Source organism: Mus musculus, chromosome 17 (genome assembly GCF_000001635.26).
Source record: "Mus musculus strain C57BL/6J chromosome 17, GRCm38.p6 C57BL/6J".
Taxonomy (NCBI): Eukaryota; Metazoa; Chordata; class Mammalia; order Rodentia; family Muridae; genus Mus; species Mus musculus.
The window spans coordinates 22040939-22059009 of NC_000083.6; positions in this window are offsets into that span (position 1 = coordinate 22040939).

The window sequence follows — 18071 nt, forward strand, 5'->3', positions numbered from 1 at the left end:
CTAAACAGATAAATATCCCCCAGCACTTCAGAGAAAATTCCATTTCATTTCAGGACCTTGTCGTCCACAACAAAACCATACTTCTCAAGAGCAAAATATTTAAAATTAAAATTCAATAACCATAAACAATAAGAAAGGTAAATATCAGTGAATATTAAACCTAAAACCAATTCCAAAATGCCATAGACTCAACTTGAGTGGCCAAGGCCACAGCTGCTTTTTTCCTGGTCAAGACTCTGAGAATGAGGCCACACAGTGTTAATGACACTTGAGTGGCTTTCAGTGTAGCCCTGAGACCATTCCAGCCTGCATCCAGGAATTCAGATTAGCATTGGCCAGGTCAGGCCCTTTGGTACCTGGTCCTTGGGCTCACCTCCACTGTAGTTCCATGTGTCCTGGATGCTGCAGCTGCTCCAGGAACCACTAGATGTCCTCCCACTGAAGCTCTCGGTCCCTGTGGGCTCATTCCCAGGCATCTCAAATACTGTATGATGGAAAAAACAAAGTATCACAAAGGGCAAATATGTATAAATTATAAGCCAATGATAACATGTAGTGAATACGTTGAGAATCAGGGACAATGTAAAAATAGGAAACCAAAATACATTGAAAATGGAGATATTCTAGAGCAGCCTAAAATGCAAAAGTAAATAATCAAAACAATAAAATACCATGGGAGAAAATAAAACCAACCACAATAAAACAAAAGCACCCATCCAAATAAATAAAAATCGAAACACCAACACTAAGGAAGCAAACAGTCAGGTCCTTGAAAATATAGGGCCCAATGCTATCTCTTGAACTCAAACCAAAATCAACCAATCAATAAATAAACAGCCAGCCATCCACACAGGCATTTAATACTGAGATTATGGGGTTGGCATATCAAATCTCTGGGAGTCATTGGTCAGACAGGCCAGAGACTTGGCCAGCTTCAGGCCAGTGAGTGAGCCTGTCTTGAAAATAAGTTTGATGTCCTACCTTAGGAACAGCAGCCGGGCTGGCTACTGGCCTGTAGACTCTCTTGCACCAAGGTGCAGGTAACACAGATGCGGGAGGGAAAGGGTGATGGGCACAGGAGCAGAAACACACTCACGTGTGCGACAGCACACAAACACACACACAAATGCACACACACAAATACACAATAGTGATCTTATACACACACAGGAACACACGCATACAAACTCTTACACAAAATCAGAACTGCACTACACACAATCACAAAGGAACAGGTACACACATACTTACACACAAGCAAACATGTAAGCATACACTACACATACACCAGGAAAAGGCACACACACACACACACACACACACACACACACACACACACACACACACACACACACAAACCAGGAAACTCACACACTCCTACATACACTGACACACTCACAGGAATTAGTATAAACACATACACAAGTAAATCTGTAAACAACCACACTCCTACACACACTCATACATACATATCTACACAGCACACTTACAAACCAATACAACCACACACAGCTCACTAGATACAATAAAGTCGCAGAGGGCACCACTCCACACCTCCTCTCAATGCACTCAAAGAAATTCAGGCCTGGCCACAGCTTAACATCTGTTGCCTGGAGAGCCTCACAAGCTCTCCTCACAAGGTCATAATAGGACCTGTTAAGACATGGTTGGAAGGACTGCAAGGCTCGGGCTTAGCTGGGCTATGGAGTGTGACATTAGGCTTTTTGAAAGCAAGGTCTCTAGGATGGTTTGCTGTCCTTGGTATCTGGTTAGAACATTTGCGGTACCCCTTCTATAGAGTCCTTATAAGTTGACTCTGTGTGTCAACTTCTCTTTGTATTCTGACTGAATGACCTCAAGCTGATGCTCCAGTTTAACTTTCAAGACTAAGCTGTCTTTCTAAACCAAGCAACCAGGGAAGATACTGTTCTCATAATTCCTCAGAAAGGCTCTAGGTTCTCCTGAGACAGGGCTGCACTTTTTACGCAGAGAACTTCCCTCCCAAGGTGAGGACTTGAATTTCAATCCCCAGAACCCACATCAAAGTGGGGTGCAACAGCAAAGTCCATAAGCTCAGCATCCCTGGGGTGGGGGTGGGGATGGGAATGGGAGACAGGGATGTGCAAGTGTGAAGACCTATCCGGAAGATGGCCTCTGGCAGAACATAAGCATAGGGATATGCATGTACACCTAGGCACACAAGGGGGTATGCATACACACGCAAACACCCTCTCCTGCACAGGGGTTGACATGGTGTATAGAAAACCAAGTCCATACTGAGTGTAGGACTCACTTTAGACATTAAGGTCCAAAGGCGGAGCGGGCATGTGTGAGGACCAGAAGCTCTGTGCTCCCTGGGACCAGAAAACAGAGTGGCTGTGCTGACACAAAAGAAATAGGGTCTGAGCTACAGACTGTGACAGGCAGGTCACAGGACCTAGGCTGCTGTGTTACTCCTCAGCACTGAGCACTGATTGGCTAAAATTCTAAAAGGGCCTCTGCTTTTCAGAGTGCTGTATGCAGTTCACTGTGTAGCTCTTTCCTTTTGAAGACTCTCTTCTGCAGTTTTGAGTCCACTTTTGAGGAACCTCATATCTGCAGACAGTATGACTGGGAGGAAAGATCCTCATATGTGGACTTCATTGCCAGGCGTGAGAGCAGAAAAGAAAACCTGCCACCACTGGTCATTGTGGCTCAGCTTCTGACATTGCAGTTGAGATCAAGTGCCCTGGAGCCCTCCCTAGCCTGAGTCAGTGATCTCAAGTTCAAGTCCCTGCTTCCTGGTTTGAAGTATCAATCACAGGACTGTTTCAGGCTAGGGGAGCTGTGAACATCATGTAGACCTTGCTGTCTGCATTTGAGGGGGACTGTTTATTACAGGACTAGGCTAGGGCTGGAATCCAAATTCGCTTCTCCCTTAAGGCCAAGGGACATTGATATTTAGCTAACTCCAGGCTCTCTGATCTTACATAGGCAGAGCACCTATGGCCCAGGGTCTCAGGACTGGCATACATACTATGGCATACAGGAGCCCTTGTCATTGCAGGGGGTGGCTGAGCTGAATGAGTATGGCAAAAAAGGGGGGGGGCTCATTTGCCTGGACCCACGGGCCTCTAGAGATAAGCACAGGCCTGGTGTGTGGCTGCTCATGGGCTGAGATGGGAGGGTGGGAGGGGACTTCTCTTTGGCTCATGTTGGCAGAGCATTGTTTCTTTCCCTGCTCCTTCTTTATGGGCTTTTGTTTACCTTGACATAAAAGGAAGGCCTGGAAGAAGTCTATCTATGGGTAGTGAGGCTGGCTGAGAACAGGCTCTCCCTTCTCCATTCTCATCCTGCTAGGGGCTTGGGGTTGTTGGTGGGTTAACCTCCCCAACATTCCAGTCTGCTTCTCAACATTGAATCCTTTCCTATCTGTCTCTTGGCTGGGTACCTGTATACAGAAGTCTTGGCTGCAGCTGTCAGACCAGGGCATAATTCCCTGAGTGAGTAGATTCCACATTGTTCTGAATTGAGACATCAACTTGGTAGATGTTTCTTTTAGTGAATATTAAGAATGCTTCCCCATGACTTTTCATTAAATTTTGTTGAAAGTCTATTTATTAGATATTAGAATGGCTACTCCAGCTGGCTGCTTAGGTTTGTTTGCCCAAGAAAGTTTTTGCCAGTCTTTTATTCTGAGGTAAATTCTATCTTTATTGCTAAAATGTCTTCCCTGGTACAGTATTCCTCTCATGGGAAAACTTTTGCAGGCCAATGGAACTTAAGGAGAAGTGCAGGTCTCCCAAAAGTTGGGTGTGCCTCAGGGACATGGCTAGTAGGGGATTTAAAGGGAGGGAAAAGCAGATGGAGAGGTGGGAGGACAGTGGAGCTGGATCAGGTCTCTACATTACCTAGTCTCAGAAGACTTGGGCGCCTGCTCAAGGGAATGGGTGTAGGGAGGAAATCGAACCTGTATATTTCCAGAGCAGCAGGTCTGATGAAGGTGGACAGAGAATTGTCCATGAAATGGAGGTCTGGGTAGATAACAGGACATTCCAGGTAACTGGGTGTGCCCAGAAGGACTAGGCAGGCTGCGGGGATGGACCAGGTTAACTTTTTTTTTTTTCCATTTTTTTTAGGTATTTAACTCATTTACATTTCCAATGCTATACCAAAAGTCCCCCATATCCACCCACCCCCACTCCCCTGCCCACCCACTCCCCCTTTTTGGCCCTGGTGTTCCCCTGTACTGGAGCATATAAAGTTTGCAAGTCCAATGGGCCTCTCTTTCCAGTGATGGCCGACTAGGCCATCTTTTGATATATATGCAGCTAGAGTCAAGAGCTCCGGGGTACTGGTTAGTTCATAATGTTGTTCCACCTATAGGGTTGCAGATCCCTTTAGCTCCTTGGCTACTTTCTCTAGCTCCTCCATTGGGAGCCCTATGATCCATCCATTAGCTGACTGTGAGCATCCACTTCTGTGTTTGCTAGGCCCCGGCATAGTCTCACAAGAGACAGCTACATCTGGGTCCTTTCAATAAAATCTTGCTAGTGTATGCAATGGTGTCAGCGTTTGGATGCTGATTATGGGGTGGATCCCTGGATATGGCAGTCTCTACATGGTCCATCCTTTCATCTCAGCTCCAAACTGTCTCTGTAACTCCTTCCATGGGTGTTTTGTTCCCAAATCTAAGGAGGGGCATAGTGTCCACACTTCAGTCTTCATTCTTCTTGAGTTTCATGTGTTTAGCAAATTATATCTTATATCTTGGGTATCCTAGGTTTGGGGCTAATATCCACTTATCAGTGAATACATATTGTGTGAGTTTCTTTGTGAATGTGTTACCTCACTCAGGATGATGCCCTCCAGGTCCATCCATTTGCCAAGGAATTTCATAAATTCATTCTTTTTAATAGCTGAGTAGTACTCCATTGTGTAGATGTACCACATTTTCTGTATCCATTCCTCTGTTGAGGGGCATCTAGGTTCTTTCCAGCTTCTGGCTATTATAAATAAGGCTGCTATGAACATAGTGGAGCATGTGTCCTTCTTACCTGTTGGGGCATCTTCTGGATATATGCCCAGGAGAGGTATTGCTGGATCCTCCGGTAGTACTATGTCCAGTTTTCTGAGGAACCTCCAAACTGATTTCCAGAGTGGTTGTACAAGCCTGCACTCCCACCAACAATGGAGGAGTGTTCCTCTTTCTCCACATCCACGCCAGCATCTGCTGTCACCTGAATTTTTGATCTTAGCCATTCTGACTGGTGTGAGGTGGAATCTCAGGGTTGTTTTGATTTGCATTTCCCTGATGATTAAAGATGTTGAACATTTTTTCAAGTGCTTCTCTGCCATTCAGTATTCCTCAGGTGAGAATTCTTTGTTCAGTTCTGAGCCCCATTTTTTAATTGGGTTATTTGATTTTCTGAAGTCCACCTTCTTGAGTTCTTTACATATGTTGGATATTAGTCCCCTATCTGATTTAGGATAGGTAAAGATCCTTTCCCAATCTGTTGGTGGTCTTTTTGTCTTATTGACGGTCAGGTTAACTTTTAAATAAACTCACAAAATACTAGAAGGAAGCAGAAGGAAAGTTCTGGAGCCTGCAGAGGAACAGAAGCTACTGTTCACAGGAGAAGTTTTAGTAATTGGAAGAAGACACTATCTTATATCTTACATGATGCCCAAGATCACTGTGTGGTCCTGCAGCACAAGTATATGGCCCATAGTGGTGACAGTTCCTCTCAGTAAAAATGCTGGCACAGAAATAGATGCAATTATTCTGCTGCCCTCTGTCCATGTATGCAGCAGGAGGCACTCCATACCTACAAATATGCTGACAGTTCCTAAGCATCTTCCTAAAGAGGACTCCTGGACAAATGCAGTTTCAGGACATGGATGGCCCTGCTGGGTGTCCTCAGTAGGGTAGCATGCTTGCTCTGTTTCTAAACTATAGAAAAATACACTACAGTAGCAAACAGGCATCTTTCCCTCCTATGTCATGTCCTCTCAAGCAAGCTCTTTCTCCTTCTTCTTACTCCTCTTCCCTATCATACATCATTCCTATTCTTTCTTCTTTATAATTCCAAAGATATGGGAAGCCATTGACAGATTTTAATTCAGTCTCAGCTTATGCCATTGTTTGCAATAAGACCAGATGGACAACAGGTTAACTTTTAGCAGTAAAACCAAGAAATACTAGAAAACATGAATGATTTTGAATAGTGAACACATGAACAGAATCCCTAAGCAAACAAAAGGGAGGGTCATTAATATTTATTATTATAAATATTATTACAAGTAGAAGTATACCCAGGCAAGTAAAAATCAAACACACACACATCAGACGAGCAAGAAGGGTTTATAAAACAGTTAACACTAAATACACCCTTGATATAGCAGTCTACAGGGATGATGGGACAAAAATGAGAGAGAAATGCAAAGGGATATTTCTACAAAGAAGAAAGCAACAAACCCTGGACATCAAGGTGCAGTCAGCCCCTGGCTACTGAACACCTGGATGAGGTCAGCCAGTGATACTGGACAATAACATTCTCTAGCCAGTGGCCACTGGACATCACAATGAGGTCAGCCAATGGGTACTGAACGTGGGAGTGTCCTTGGCCTTACTACATTAGGATTTCTGTCCCATGCTATGCATGCTCACCCAGCAGTTCATAATGACTGAAGTCTGCTGTGTATCACAAGTGCAGGTATAGGTAGGTGGTGTGCCTGTAGCCCTCTGGGGAGAAGGAGTTGCCTGTTTATGAAGATCAGCCAGTACAACAACTACTGCTGACTGTTGGCATGGATAGATGAAGAACAGCCTAGGAAACTAGAGCAATGCAACTCTGGGCCTGTATTGGGGGTGGGGGTATTTCCAGAGCCTAGATCATAAGAGTGATGACTTTATCAGTTATTCCAGGCATATCTATCTGGTATAGCCCAGGGCACCTTGGGCTAAAGATGGCTATAAATGGGATCCAGAAAATAAGAAACTTCCTGAAAATGACCTGATTGTCCAGTTCTTGAGTGTGAAATTTGCAGATGATGATGTCAGGTCACAATCTTACAATGTTGACTGTGCCTGGATCCACTGATGAATTCAAAGTTTGAATTGACTCTTGAGAGGGGTGACCTGATGGTAGAAGTGTGTGGCTAGAAGATTAACCTTGAAGTCTCTCTCTTGCCTGGCCCTACCGAGTCTCTTCACAAGGATGACAGGAACAGCTTAATCTCCACTACCTTAAATCCCACCTTGCCTCAGGCACACAGAAATGTATTTATCTCACCTGGATCTGAAATCACAAACCAAGAGAACCCCTCCTTCCTGGAGTTGATCCTCTCAGGTGGTCTTTCACAGTGACAGAGAGCTGGCTCACACACTTGACAGTCAATACTAAACTTATACCTGGTAACTGTAGCCTTGGCTCAGAGCTCTTCCTGCTGTATTGCTCTAAGGGCAAGAAAAGACCTAGAATCTATGAGCAGTGGGCCCCATGCCAAGCTGGAGCCTTGTCGAGTGGATGTGGTTCAGCACTAGAGATTTAGAGAGGAAAGAGAAACCTGCCCTCTTTATGAACTTACTGATGCTTAACATGGCCAGAGGTCAGAGCACTGACCTCTCTCCTGAGACTTTATGGCCACAGATAGGAGGATGACAGCACATTATTTCCAAAGACAGAGAGTCAGGCAGAAGATTTCCAACCTGATTCTGGGAGTGAGTGTCTCACATCTCCACAGTTACCTCAGAGGCTGCTATTTTCTATTTAAAGTCACACACCCACAAACACGCACAGGCCCATGTAACACACATACATACACACATACCACTGCAACACACATGCAGGTCTATGTAACTAACACTCACACACTCACACACACACACACACACACACATACATTCACTCACTCACTCATGCAGACCCATAGACATCTGTGCACACATATCCATGCAGACACATAAAAACATGTCTATACAGGCACATAGATACATGCACAAGCACACACACACACATGCAGATACACACAAACAAATGTCCATGCAGACACTCTGCTATACACACATATACACACATTCAACCATGAAACACACACACATACACATACACTCACCCATGCAGACCCATACACATCTGTGCACCTATATCCACGCAGACACATAAAAATATGTCTATACAGACACATAGATACATGCACAAACACATGTCCATGCAAACACTCTGCTATACACACATATACACATATGTAACCATGAAACACACACACAGACACACACACGCACACACACACACACCAGTAGCAGTAGCAGCAGTACACTAGGGCAGCCTCAGGGCAGAGCTGTGTCCACCATTTCTCTCAGTCAGTATAGTTGGTCCACATGTTTATGGGTGTCACATCTTACCCATTTAAGTACTTATCCTGATGTGTCTGTAACCATGAACTGGCAACCACTGAGCTTCTGGATAAGGGTGGGCATGTGTGCAGAGCACTGATGGGTCTCCTTTCAACAAGGCTCCCTAAACCAGGAGGAAGAGGGCCAGCTCTGTGTAGTGTCACATTCTTGAATGTTTGCCACTGTGGTTATCTTGGTGCTGCTGTTTAGAATAGGCCTAGGCTGTGCAGGAACCTGGCCCCATGTTCACAGGTGCTCATAGAAGTGCACACATGGATAAAGCACTACAGTGGAGGTGAGCCATAGGACCAGTTCTGTGGGTCATGCTAATCCGGATGAAGGGCCATACAGAGGTCACATCCCAGGTAAGGACTCCATAGAGCCCTTGTGTCTCCTTGCACCCTGCCCACCTAAGATTTCCAAATCGGGTCCTCAGGGTCCTGGAGAAGCCTGTACAAGCAGCCCTGGAGGTACAGCCAGGTTTGGGAACACTGGGTTAAACAGTGGTTCTCTGCTTCAGGACAAGAGCTTTAGTGAGAGGGCTTGCTGAGTGTGGTTCACAAGGTTGAGAACAGTGTGGAGCCCTCCAGTGTTGGAGATGCAGAACTGCAAGACATTATTTCCACCTTTCTTTACCTCTACCTTGTTCTAATGGGCTGCTACCAGATGCCCTGGAGACCTAAGAAACTTGAGTTCCCACCACCATAGAGCACCAGAGAGACTAAACCCATGGCTCTGCAAAACCTAGAGAGAGGACAGTATGGGCTCTGTGTTCCTGGACTGGCTCTGGACTGGCATGAAGGCTGGCTGACCAGGAAGCATGCATGGTGCTGGATTCAGAGAGTTAGGAACAGATAGAGACTGGGAGGAGAGAGCATGAGAGTCAGTCACTGCAGAGTCCAGGCCCAGAGTGATGCCAGCCCATTTAATAAAGGTGCATATGCCCTCCCAAAGGGCTCCTCAGCTCAAGGCAGTACTCTGAAGAGCTGACCAAATAACAAGTCTTGTGTGTGACTCTCCACCTGTGGTATGTGTAGGGTCCTCAGAGCAGAATTTAGTCTGTCATGGCTGAAAAGCATAAGATTGCCCATCAACATGGAGTAAATGTCAGCTGATGGAACCCAGGCGGTCAGTGGAGAGGATTGCCTAAGTTCAAAGTGGCCCTCCTTAAATTCTCAGACGCTTCCAGGGTTATGTGTGTTGACCACATCCAGGGCCATTCCTCAAAGAGGGAAGTACAAAAAGACAACAATGGGGAGAGAATCCTGGTCTAACTGGAATCCCATAGGCCTGTGTGGACCCAAAGAGGTCATATACCAAGGCATGGAGGATGCCCAGATCATCTAGTATCTTTCTGAATCACACAAGAGCCCACAGCCCAGCCTGGGAGAACACAATTGTATCAGGGATTACCAGGGATCCTAGGGAGGGTGGGATACGGAGATGATGCATGCTGGGATGGTTGGAGGAAACAACATGAGGTAACCTAGAGGGAAGTGTGTTCTGAGAGCTAAGATAGGGCATACCAACAAGAAGGCCTATCAGGCCCACGACAGGTCACCTATTTCAGACTTAGAAAGGTCTGAGTAGAGCTGGAAGTCCTGGGATTGTAGAAACAACAAAAGTTCAGGATGAGAACTAACACCACACTGCGGCATCTCTCTGCAGGATGGGGAGGTAAAGGATGACCACAGGGGTGATCAGTATGTCCTCAGTCTGGTCGGACAATGTGTGTCTGCCCAGTCATACAGACAGCTCATGACTAGTCACACAGCGACACCTGAGGCTGCACACTGGTGGAGCTGCTGGTTCCTCCAGAGAGTAACTCCTCTCCATGGAATGAAGTTCCTAAGCTTCCTCTCTCTGTACTGGCCAGGTGAAGACCCACCCCTGCAAGACATTGTGGTGTAGGCAAGAGCTGTACACCTGTCCCGTCTGTGCCAGCCAGCCTTGAAGGTGGCTTACTAGCATTCCAGCACCACCCGCCTTTAGCCATGTCTGGGCAAGGCAGTTCTGGACCCTTAACCCTTCTGCCCACCATATCAGTCTCCTTGGCCTGCCCACTGGTAGGAGATGGGGAATCAGCTCTGACACTAGTCTGGGCATGGGGAAGGTCCAATTCTTCCTGTCCCTGACTCTCAGCTCCTGGGATTGTCAGGAGCAAAAGTATCTGAGAGAAACAAGTGTCAATGTAAGCCCTGAATCCACTTGGACTTCTGTCTGACCTTCTAGAGAATGTGTCATGGTGGAACTTGGACATTGGAGGGAGCCCTATGCCTGCAAAGCCAGCCTAGGCTCCACAGACCCAGAGCAGACTACTGCAGGATCTCCAAATCACAAGTCTCTAGTTCCTCTTCCCATGTCTAACTTAGAAGTACTGTAAACAACACAGAGGTCTCCCTAGCAGCATGGCTCAGTTCCACAGGAGACACTGCCACTGGCTATGCAAACAAGACCCCATTGGATGCAATGGGAAAGAACACTTAGCTCACTCCTCAGGCTGTGGAGGCTGCCTCCACCTGGCAGAACAGTGTGGCTGGTGCAGAGGATAGGGCTGTTTGGGGTCTCCTCTCCTCACCTTAGTCAAGGAGGTCCAGGAACCATTAAGCAGGTGCAGTTCATGGACTCTGGGAAGGAGTAGGGTTAGTTACCTACCCATGGAGCCCTCAGGATTCCTTTACTGCCCAAGGTCCAAACAAGTATTCGATGTCACTTTACTTGGACAAGAGGAGGCTTGAATGTCACTGCTGATCACAGTAATTGTGATCAAACCGCGGACCCATTGGTGTGAGGGACACCCTTCTCACATTTGTCAGAGTGGAGCTCAAGTTTGCCTGGCTGGGTGGGGTGGCATCTCCTCATATAGGCCTTCTGTGTATCCTGAGCTCAGCTAGAACAGGTGGAGTTGGGACAGACAGCCAGGATATAGGCTAGTGCAATGACACACACAGGGGAGCTGGCAGAGCTGAGAGTTCTGTTCCCCGGACAGTGTCATATAGAATAGCCTGGGAACTGTAGGAGAAGGAGAGTCCACAGGCTGGCTCAGGCTTCAATCCCAAAAGATCAGTGTTCCCCATTGGAACAAAATGAGGTTAACTAGCCCTGACTGAGAGGCATACTATCTTCCATTAGAAAACCTTTGGGAACAAAAATACTATTAAGTGAGGTCTGTGTCAACTGTGGGTGCCCAGCATGGGGAGGGAAGGCTGTCAGGACATGCCCCTGGACACACACTCAGGAACATATGCAAGTGAACATACAGGCACACACACATGCATGTGAGCATGCACACACAAACAAACACACACACCACATTAACAGTGCTGAATACACCCATATAGACACTGATTAGTATGTTGGAAGGCAACCATGAGCATGTGTCCAGCATGACGACCCTCACCACATATGTTCCTGAAGAGTGAGAGCCAGGGCTATCCCCTCCCCTTGCAGGGGCCCCTATCCCACAAGCTCAGGTAAGGTCACTCTGCTCCTCCTTATGCTTGCCTGGCCTCAAGCATGTCACCTGGCCCTGGTGTTCACAAGTGATCCCCATGAAGAAAGTCGTCCATGTCCCCAGCTTTCCATGGCTGCACATAGTGCTGACACCCAGCAGGAGTCAAGTGTGGACAGGTACTTGGCAAGGGTCTAGGTCCTTGGCTTTGTCAGTGTCTTCACCACAACCGAGCTCCTGTGGGACCAAAGCACTCCAGACAGAGCTGGGTAAGTGCTGGGTAGCATAGCTAAGTATGCCTGTGAGGAACAGATAGGCCCAACACGCCATAGTACATCCTTCTCCGGGCCTGGATATGCCTGTCTGCCCTTGCCACCAGAGCATGGCTAGCTGTTACAGCTGCTCTTCATTATCTTTGGGAATAGATCAGTAAGAACCCAGCTGGTGCCTCTGGTATTCAGGGAGCAGGCAGGGATCTTGTGCTCAGTTGTCCCCCACTAGATTCAGGAATTGCCTAGAATTGTGGTTTTCAATACTCTCCGGAGCAGCAGAGGCCAGCTTAACTCATCCTGAGTGTGTGTGCAGCAGCTAAGGCTGCATGGAGGTCAGGACCTGTGTCCTGTGTCTTCACAGACAAGAAGGAGCCAAGACCATTGGCTGACCATGAGAAGTCATGTGGGTCCCCTAAAAATTCCTATTTCTGTCCTTCCTCTGGGCCTGTGGAGAGGCATGGGGAACTATGCCAAGTTTCTGTGGCCATGAGACTTTGGAGAGCTGCAGACTGTGGTCATGATCCTAAGGGAATGGAGAGGAATATTAGAGATCAGGCTCTCCTCACGTCTCTTCTCTACCTTTCTGTCACAGTACCAGTACCATGCAGTTTTTAACACAATTGCTCTGTAGTACAGCTTGAGTTCAAGCATGGTGATACCACCAGAGGTTCTTTTATTGTTTAGAATAGTTTTTGCTATCCTAGATTTTGTTGTTGTTGTTGTTATTTCACATTATTATGTAAATTGCCCTTTGTAACTCTGTGAAGAATTGAGTTGGAATTTTGATGGGGATTGCATTGAATCTGTAGATTGCTTTTGGCAAGATAGCCATTTTGGCTATATTAATCCTGCCAATCCATGAGAATGGGAGATCTTTCCATCTTCTGAGATCTTCTTCAATTTCTTTCTTCAGAGACTTGAAGTCCTTATCATAGAGATCTTTCACTTCCTTAGTTAGAGTCACACCAAGGTATTTTATATTATTTTGACTATTGTGAAGGGTGTTGTTTCCCTAATTTCTTTCTTAGCCTTTGTGTAGAGAAAGGCCACTGATTTGTTTGTGTTAGTTTTATATCCAGCTACTTCACTGAAGCTGGATCCATAGCCCCCACAGAAGTGTGGCTTTTAGTCATGAACACTGTCCCAAGTTTCTGACCTTCAGACCTCCCTGTTATCTAGCAACAGTTAGATAAAGGCCCACCATAAGTCTGGATGCTTGGCCCCACCTCACTCTCACCTCATCCTCTCCTCTCATTCTCTCTCCTCATCCTCTCCTTGCCCTCTCCCTTTTGCTCTCTCCCTCTTACTCTAGCCTTTCTTCTCTCTCTCCTTTACCCCCTTCTATCCTCTTGGTCATGACTGGTCCCCTCTCTCTCTTCCTACTTTCTCTCTTTCCCCCTGCCTTTCTATTATAAAGCTCAAAAACCATCCTCTACTACCATTTCCGGGCAATGAGGGTGTAGGGAAAGAAGGGGGTGGGGAAGAGCCCACGTCCGGCCAGAGTTCCTCCTATGCTCTGGGTAGGCAGACATGGGAGGAATGCCAGACGCTTACCACTCAGCCCCAGTGGGCATCTAAACTACTGACCCCACTCCATGGGGGGGGATTGGACAAGGGGAAGCCCCCGATACCAGAAGCCCTGGGGTGCCATCCTCGGCCCCAGGGTTATGGGAGTGAGGGCAGAGGTAGAGAGGTTCCCATGCAGGTGAGAGTCCTAAGTCTGGGCCTTGACTAGAGCACAGGAAGGCCTGATGGGAGATTAGGAACAGTTCTTTAGGAGAAAGTCTATCTCATCATCCAAGCACAGGGGGCCTTGATGAACAGAGACAGTCTATGATTTTAGAGCTTTATTGTAGAAAGCCAGGGGGAAAGAGAGAAGGAGGAGAGAGAAAGAGAGAGAGAGAGAAAGAGAGAGAGAGAGAGAGAGAGAGAGAGAGAGAGAGAGAGAGAGAGAGAGACACCATGGCCAAGAGAGGAGGGAAGGAGAGAGAGAGAGACACCATGGCCAAGAGAGGAGGGAAGGAGAGAGAGAGAAGAAAGACTAGAAAGTAAGAAAGAGAGTAAGAGGGAGAGACCATAAGAGAGTGAGAGGAGAGGATGAGGAGAGAGTGAGTTGGGGCCAAGCAGCCCATCTTACGGTGGGCTGTTATCTTACTGTTGCTAGGTACCTGGGAGGAGTCTAGCCTGAAGGTCAAAAGCATGGGACATTGTGTACATGAGTAAAAGCCATGATTCTCCTGAGGGGGCATGGAGCCTGTAACTTTGACTTGAGTCAAGGTTCCAGGAGAAATGAGGGAATGCCTATCATTCCATGTAGGTGAATTATCACCACTGGTTTTAGACCTCAACTCGACTGGAGACCACACTGTGCATAGCCCATTGTCCCACAGAATACGTTGCTTTCTCTATGTATGGTAATTGAGAGTTTTTCTGGGTATAGTAGACTGGGCTGACATTTGTGTTCTCTTGGGGTCTGTATAACATCTGTCTAGGATCTTCTGACTTTCATAGTCTCTGGTGAGAAGTCTGGTGTATTTCTGATAGGTCTGCCTTTATATGTTACTTGACCATTTTCCCTTACTGCTTTTAATATTCTATCTTTATTTAGTGCATATGTTGTCCTGATTATTATGTGTTGGGAGGAATTTCTTTTCTGTCCCAGTCTATTTGGAGTTCTGTAAGCTTCTTGTATTGTGGGGAGCGGGTGTGGCGGCAGTCCCAAAGGCGCCAGAGACTGCAGCTAAGTCATATGACTTTCACCTGACTTCCTCATATAAGACACAAACATCTTGAGTGCTGCGCAGGTGTACCAGGATACAGGTGAATCCAATTTGGTGGAGATTTGCCCCTGCTGCCCTGATTAGCTGAAGCCTCGTGACTGGCGAGGGGGCGTGGCCTGCGGTTCGTGGATGAGAGAGTATAAAAGGAGTGAGAGGCCCAGGGTTCGGGGGAGATATAAAAACAAGGGAGATATAAACAAGGAAGATATATAAACAGGGGAGATATAAACAAGGGAGATATATGGAGAAAGAAGAAACAGGACTGAATAAATGTGTGCAGAAGGATCCTGTAGCAGCGTCGTTCTTCCTGGCCAGTTGAGCGCGCGCAACAAGTGGTGCTGAAACCCGGGAAAAGAAACATCTTCAGGCATGAGCGAAGACCCCCTGCTACAGGGAGGATTCAGAACTGCATAACGGGGAAGAAGTGGTTAATAAAGGTTCCCGTAAAACAGAGTGTTGAGAAGGATCCGGCGTGGATTCAGAACTCTTCAGCTGGGGAAAGGTACTGATGAAGAGAAAGAAGAGAGATGAAGACTGAATAAACTGCTGTTAGAAGGACTGGTGGCCGTGTCGTTCTTGCTGGTCGAGAGCGGGCGTGACAATTGGTGGCCCGTACGGGGAACCAACTCCCCCACCGAGTTCAGAACTTTCAGCAGTCAGTGGTTGCCGGCAGGGTAAGTTCATGGTGAGTGAAACTTGCGACCCCAGGAGTTTGGAAAGGACCTCGGATAAAATAGAGGTGAGCATAAAGTTGCCAGGAAGTAGGCACAAAGTAACCCAGGAGTTTGGGAAGGACCTCGGATAAAATAGAGGGGAATATAAAGTTGCCAGGAAGCAGGCACAAAGTAACGATAGGTTCCCGGTTTTGGGATAAGTTAAGGTTCCCGGTTTGGGGACAAGTTAAGGAACTATGATAACCTCAGTGTAGTGATCAATAGATCCTCGCTGTGTAGTTATGCTTTTTTCTCCCATTGACCCTTTGTGGGTAGGTCTGATAGTTTTGGTCTTGTTTGTTCTGATATATGGACTCTGTTACTGTTTGAAACTGTGTGTAGAGGCAGTCAAGACAGGTCAGAAAATCCTTATAGAGCAACAAGAAAATATGTCGGAAGAGGAGAAGGGCTTAAAAAGAAAAAGGAAAAAGAAAGACACAGTGTTATCAGGTGGACAGAAAGGACAAAATAAAAGAGCTGAGGCGGAGGAGGAAGGCGAATTAGCTTTTGCTCCCCCTCCCTATGCCTCCTCGTCAGCCATCTATGGGCAGACCTTCTGTCCGGAGGTCTGGAAAGAGGATAGATTCTCCTTGCTGGGATGTCCTATTTTCACTGATCAAGCTAAATTTGCATGGGATAGAGATATGCTGCTTGATCAAGGTAGATTTGCACAACAACAGACAGGATATCCAGTGCAGGTGTTTGAGCAGGTGAATCAGATTCCTATAAGGGCGTGGAAATCATTGCCTAACAGAGGGGAAGTTAGTGAAAACTTGACTCTCATATTGACTCCCCAGATGGACACACAGGTGATTGAGGTTATGGTCTCATCACCACGAGGTATTGTGTCCATCCCCCCTGGGGATCGAGTAGATCAGGTGTTGACGTGGGCGAGAGGGTCTGTTTGTGTGTTTCCACAGGACCAGATGGAACCTCTTTGGGTGCTGGAGAGATTGGTGAGACGCTGCAAGAATGAGCGTCCTGATCCAGTTGCCCCTGTGGATGTGGTGGATGATCCCACAAGCACAAAGGATGGAGCCGAGATGGGAGATCCTTTCGGTATTCCAGAAGCCGATACCAGCTCGACATGACATTCAAATTTTTCCACGCTTTTTGATCCCTGAATTCCCCCTAAAGAGATAGCCCCGCTGGCCATCTATCCCTTGCTTCAGGGAAGATGAGCGGGGATGAGAGCCCTGGGATGTATGCTTGTTATAGTGTGTGTGTGTGTTTTTTGTGTTTGGCACATGTGTTAGGTGCAGAGTGTGCGGCCCGCACTTTCGCCATGGTAGCGTAGGCTTTTGCTGCAGTGGAGGCGGGGCAATCTCCTCAGATTCGGTTTGCCACTCTAAAAGAAATTATGCTGCGTTATGCCGTGGGGTGCGAGGCTAAGCACTGCACAGAGGATAGCTTGCTGTTGGCATCCTGTGGAAGGCACGTCTGATTGCATGAAGGTTCAGTGTCCTAGTTCCCTTCCCCCAGGAAAAACGACACGGGAGCTGGCCAAGACCTCTCTGGGTGATGAGCCTAAGGGATGGTTTTGTGTAGGGCCCCTATGCTTGCACACTGGGGATCAGACCTCTACCTTCACCCATGAGGCTTGCTTGCAGCAATTAAGATCTGGCCATAGGTTAATTAACATCCTGGCCTTTTGATGCACCTGCTGCAAGCAAAACACAATCTCCCCAGGTGTGGCTTGGCATGATAGAGAGGTAGTCAGTGATAAGACTCCCTGGGCATGTCACCAACCTAAGACAGGGATCAAACCAATGCTGTTTGTCACCCAAGGACGGGTAAGGGGCATGGCTGCTGGGGGCTATCTACAGACATTCTCTCTGCCAAAAAAGAAAAAAGGGGGAATTGTGGGGAGCGGGTGTGGCGGCAGTCCCAAAGGCGCCAGAGACTGCAGCTAAGTCATATGACTTTCACCTGACTTCCTCATATAAGACACAAACATCTTGAGTGCTGCGCAGGTGTACCAGGATACAGGTGAATCCAATTTGGTGGAGATTTGCCCCTGCTGCCCTGATTAGCTGAAGCCTCGTGACTGGCGAGGGGGCGTGGCCTGCGGTTCGTGGATGAGAGAGTATAAAAGGAGTGAGAGGCCCAGGGTTCGGGGGAGATATAAAAACAAGGGAGATATAAACAAGGAAGATATATAAACAGGGGAGATATAAACAAGGGAGATATATGGAGAAAGAAGAAACAGGACTGAATAAATGTGTGCAGAAGGATCCTGTAGCAGCGTCGTTCTTCCTGGCCAGTTGAGCGCGCGCAACATTGTATGTTCATGGGCATCTCTTTCTTTAGGTTAGGGAAGTTTTCTTTAATAATTTTGTTGAAGATATTTACTGGACCTTTAAGTTGAAAATCTACATTCTCACCTATACCTATTATCCTTAGGTTTCATCTTTTCATTGTGTCCTGGATTTCCTGCATGTTTTGAGTTAGGATCTTTTCGCATTTTGCATTTTCTTT